This window comes from Panthera leo, chromosome B3 (genome assembly GCF_018350215.1).
Source record: "Panthera leo isolate Ple1 chromosome B3, P.leo_Ple1_pat1.1, whole genome shotgun sequence".
NCBI classification, from domain to species: domain Eukaryota; kingdom Metazoa; phylum Chordata; class Mammalia; order Carnivora; family Felidae; genus Panthera; species Panthera leo.
Window position 1 is genome coordinate 59,792,285 of NC_056684.1, and position 5,909 is coordinate 59,798,193.

A 5,909-nucleotide genomic window follows, 5' to 3' on the forward strand; every position below is an offset into this window, starting at 1 on the left:
GTCATTTTGTTCATGGTATGATAATGTTTTACTCCAGATCTAGTCTCCATCCTTCACTATGTTCTGTGCTGACTCTTATGGACTATATAAAAGTTTTCTTGGTCCTCTAGTTTCTGGTGAGCTCTACCAGTCAGAAGCATCAGAGGGGGGTGGTTGGGCAGGAAGAATGAGTCAGGGTATTCTCAGTTTCCTCTGCCAGTCTGTAAGTTATCAGTGGCTGCATTCTTCTGTCAAAGTCCACATGACTACTATCATGTAGTTCTCTTCTATAAGCTCTAATTCTGCATTACTCCAGTTTCCAGTAATTGTTCCTTCTTACCTCTCTAGGCCTAAGAATTGTAATGGTTCTTTGTTAGACCTTAGCTGCACTGTCCAGTATAGCAACCATTAGTCACATGTGGCTATTTAAAGTTTAATTAATTGAGATTAAGTAAAATGAATTCTGTGGCTTAGTTGCATTAATCAAGTTTAAGTGCTCAATAGCCAGCCTCATGAGGCTAATATCCATGGTTATTAGGCAATGTAGATGTCTAACATTACCATCATTGCAGAAAGATTGGGACATTTCTGAGGTATTTCACCATCCTGATTTGGTTTCCCTTAATCCTGCTCACCCTTTTTTAATTAGTATCTTCATTAAATTCTTCTCAATTATCCTCTTTAAATGGGCCATTTTTCCTGTTGAGCTTTGTGAAGTTAATGAAATGTTTTAGGTATTCATCCTTGAAATTTGAGCCTTGATTCATCATCTGAATTGTGTATACCTTGTGAAATTCATATAAGGTATTGGCTTTGTTGATACGAAATTACCACTTTAGTATTTCTTGTTAGTCCTCAATCCTTGAAACCTTAATATCTTGAGATTCTATAAGTACCTAAATTTTAGAAGTACTATCAATGTTAGCATCTTGCTGGACTTAGTATGACAGAGAATCCCTTCTCCCTAAATATTTTTATTAACAAGTTTGCATATAAATGAAAGTGAATGGTTTTTAATATTTAAAAAAAAACTGAGTAGTAAACACAAATCTAGGTGCAAAGATGTTGGTTCTGTTAGATAAAGGCTCCCAGGAGAAGAGAGGCAACTTCCCTGAAACTACAAGAGCCCTTTCTGGGGACGTTATCAGGTATAGACATGAGTGAACCCTGGGAAAAAAAGGGCTTAAAACTAGGCATCTGGCAAAGCTATGGGTGGGCCAGATACTAGATAACTGGGAGGAATATGATCAGAAGGAGAAAAGGTTGCTCTGTATTTCTTGTTTCTAAGTTCACCACAGGCTCTCCCCAACTTTCAGGAGCAGATCAAAGCAGAACATTGGTGAAATGAGTGTTCTCAGCTATGTAGTAGTTAGTTCTAGAATTCTAACCTAGAAATGACTCCAAAGCCCAGGTAACACCTTCCATTATGCTACCTCTCAGATGGTGCCATCAACCATTATTATTTCATTACTTTTGGGGGGGGGGAGTGGAGGGGGTGGGAGTGTATTATCAAGAGAATGTATGCCAGACCTAAATTTGTAGTGCAGTGGCACCTATTGAGCACTGCCCAGTATGGTGCATTATGAGTAATTGGGGTTGTTCTCCCCAGAGAAATTACCCACATTTTCTATAAGCGATTACCAGATTAAACATGCCCTCCACCTTTAACCCTATAAATGCATCATACTCAGTTAAGGAATTACTCACTTCTCAAGCTCTCCTCATTAGAACACTTAGAAGTTTTGTCAGCAACATTTACCCTGTACCTCTGGAGCAGCACTCAGTATGGACTAGTGCTGGATTCCCAGTTTCATAACAGTAATCTGCAGCAGTTAGAGATGTGGGCCAGATTGAGAACTGAAGTTGGAGAGTGATTTTTGCTTCTCCAACTCAGCTCCGAATATTTGTGTTCTAAAATTCTGGTTTGGAGCCTGGTGTAGTCATGAAAGTTAATGAAAGCCTTTTTCTTCATTTAGTGATTGTACTTACTTACGTACTTGTTTGTTTATTTAGAGAGTACAGTGGTGGAGGGGCAGAGAGAGAGGGAGACAGAATCCGTAGCAGGCTCCACCCTGTCAGCACGGAACCCAGTGCGAGGCCTCGAACCCATGAACTGTGAGACCATGACATGAGCCAAAATCAAGGGTCAGATGTTTAACCAACTGAGCCACCCAGGCATACAAGTACTTTTTAAACTTTTAACTAGGAAAACCAGTTAAGGAAGGAAGACAATTTCTTATTTTCTTTATTTTTATTTTTTTAATGTTTATTTATCTTTGAGAGAAAGAGAGAGAGAGACACAGTGTGAGTGGGCAAGGGGTAGAGAGTGAGGGAGACACAGAATCCTAAGCAGGCTCCAGGCTCTGAGCTGTCAGCACAGAGCCTATGCAGGGCTCGAAATCATGAACCAGGATATCATGATATGAGCCGAAGTCGGATGCTTAACCGACTGAGTCACCTGGGTGCCCCAACAATTTCAATCTCTACCAGGGTCTCAAAAACAGTGTATCATACCAGTGAGGATATGAAAACAAGGTTAAGAACAACTCTTCTAGGATATGTTCTTCAAAGGCCAGTGCTGTCACTTCTTTGTGTGCTTTCTGGATTTTACCACTGCCCATTTTTCATCTTTCTGCAGATTTAATCCTCCTTAGTGATGTTAGGAAGTTGACATGTAACAGATATATTTCAGTGCCCAGACATTGCTTTCTTCTTCTCTTTCTGTGATCTCAGACCTTGAAGTCCTGGTTTATTCTATATGTATTTGTGATCCCAAACCCAGCCTTGAACAACCCATGCCTACTCTGGGACCCATCCCATATGACATATTTTAGAAAACACTCTCATATGGCAGCCCCAAATGTAGCCAACCACTCTTTCCCTATGGGAGAGAAGACTATGCTCTTTGGAGAATCTGGTGAATAAGAAAACTAATCACTGAGGAGTTCTTAATCATAGGGAGCATCCAATAATGTCTAGTGTGACATTAAAACTAAACTCAGCTTTTTGACTACAGTAATGAAAGGGACATAAAATAGTATTAGGCTGGCAAAGTAGGTCATGAGTCCTGGCTAATCATGTTCGGATTTGATATTTAAAGAGGGTGCCTGAGTGGCTCAGTTGGTTAGGTGTCCGACTTCAGCTCAGGTCATGATCTTGCAGTTTGTGGGTTTGAGCCCTGCATCAGGTCAGGTTCTGTGCTGACAGCTCAGAGCCTGGAGCCTGCTTCAAATTCTGTCTCCCTCTCTCTCTGCCCTTCCCCTGCTCGTGCTCTGTCTCTCTCTCTCTCAAAAATAAATAAACATTAAAAAAATTAAAGAGGGTGAATACAAAGAGAAGTTATGAAACTTATAATCAGCTTTAGAGTAGACAGATTTCCTTGGATGTCGATAATTATGTAATTAAACAAAACATTTCTGTCATTCCACAGTTTAAAGACTGTTCACTTACCTTTCTTGGTCAATGACATAACACACTTGGTTGGGAAGGGGCAGTTCCTTGGCTGAGGGAAGGAATTGTGTCTGTCTAGTTCACCTCGCTATCCCCAACATAGTAAATGCTTAATAAATACTCACCAGATGAAGGTCCGATATGACACTAAAATAAATTATATTCGAATATTACTATTGTGTATACCATGCACAAACGTATGTCAAAATTCATTTACTTAATGTGTGGTAGGGGAGTATTAAAGTTTTAAAGACCTTCTCTTTAAGAGTTTTTAAAATTCAACTCTTTTAACCTGTGTTAAATGTGGTAGACTTCCTGGTGTTACTCCTAGCTTTATAGAATACACCCAAACCTTCTCCCTGATTGCAATTTCCAGCTGATCTTCATCCTCTTTTGCTCAACAATGGACCATGGTTACCCCATATCCTTTGCAAATGAAGTGAGCTAACTTTGCCAAAAGGTTAATCTGAGGATGTGGGAACATGCAATTAAATGTCCTCATGAGCACATACACTCAGGATCTTGCTAGGATGTGGTGATGCTTCACTGGGCATGACTTGGTGTGTAACTCTCAAAGTTTCATAAAGGGAGAGGAAAAACCTTGCCCTAATATTTATTCATGAAGTCACTTGTCACCTAAATGGCAGTCTAAGGCTAGAAAACAAACTATAAATTTAGGATATTACACTACATCTTGTTTTTCTCATTCCCTAGCCTTTGTCCACATTTTTAGGCTTTTCATTAGAACCTCTCAACATCTGATTCATATATAGACTTACTATTTCAGAAAAAGTTAGCAAAACCAATCTTTCTTATGTATGGATACATCAGCAACTTAAGCAATACTTAAGAGGAAAAAAACAACTTTGCCATCATCTTCCTTTCCCCCCAAAAAAACTCAACTGAAAAAGCAGAGTTTAGACCACAATCCACTGAATTTAAATTTGCACAATTGAGTCCAGCCAACATATTTTTATTTCCAGTGCACAACACATAGTAAATATTCAAAAATGTCACATTAATGGAAATGTGTTTGATTCAGGCTAAAAATAGTAATAAATAGTGACTTGTAATGTTAAGAACAGAGATAACCCCAAGATAATCAAAATATAATGTAAAGTCACAGTGATTAGTTTGATATTTGTGCCAGAATAGACAAATAGATTGAAGGAACAAAAAATTCAAGAATAGACTTTATAGTAAGGTGACATTCAGACCAGTGATGAATGGCTGGATTCTTTTGTATATGTATGATTTGGGATCAATTGGCTAATCATTTGCAAGAAGTGATGTCAGCTCCCTACTTCTCACGAATCACAAGCATAAATTCCAGATGGGTTAAAGACCTGATCTAAACTTAAAAAATAAAGCGAAACTAAGTTATTTAAGTGTGAGAACAAGTATAAAGAATATGTTTATAATCTTTGTGATAGAAAAGGCCTGAAAGGACACATACATATAAACAAATTTTTAAAAATCTGATAACTTGGGGTGCCTGGGTGGCTCAGTCAGTTAAACGTCTGATTCTTGGTTTCAGCTCAAGTCATGATCTCATGGTTCATGAGTTGAGCCCCATGTTGGGCTCTACACTGTCAGATTCTTGGGATTCTCTCTGTCTCTATCTCTGCTCCAACCCTTGCTCTCTCTCTCAAAGTAAATAAAAAATTAATTTTAAAAAATCTGATAATTCATTTAAAACTTCAGGACAATAAGAAAATACATTAAAATGTTAAAAGATTAGTGGCTTCTTCCCTCTCCCCAGGGTCAGACCATAGGGAAACTTTTGTTTTCCTTTTTCATTCAGTTCCTAGAATTAAGATGCCTGTGACTCATTCCTCTGTTTAGGTTAACAATAGGAAATTTGGATAATGTAAGTGAAGATTTCAATTGACTATAATAACTCATTCATTCATTCATCCATTCAACATTTAGTGTTCTAAGCTGGGTAGACCAGTGAATCAAATAATCCCTTGTGGAAGTTGCAGCCTAGCAGGGGGAGACAAGAAACTAAATAATAAAGATAATAAATACATTACATATTATATTAGAAGTGATAAGGACTGTGAGAAAAAGAAAAAGCATATAGGATAATGGGGGTTAGGAGTGCATGGGGATAGGGGTAACAGGTTACAAAAACTAAAAAGGGTGGACAAGGTCACTCTCATGGAGCAGTGAAATTTGAAAAGGTAAGAGAGTTGGCTAAGTAGATTACTGGAGAAAGAGTATTTCAGGAAGGGGGACTAGCCAGAGCAAAGCTCCTAAAGAAATTCATTCTAAGAACTTTGGCTTTAATCTGAGTAAAAAAGGGAGTTGTTTAGGGTTATGGGTGATGCTACTTGATTCACAGTTTTAAAGGATCCCTTTGGACATCGCAGGGAGAACAGATTGTAGGAGGTCAAAAGTAAAAGCAGGGAGACTTGTTGGAAGGCTGTTGCGGTAATCAAGATGAAAGATGATGTCGATTGAGCTGGAAATGGTGA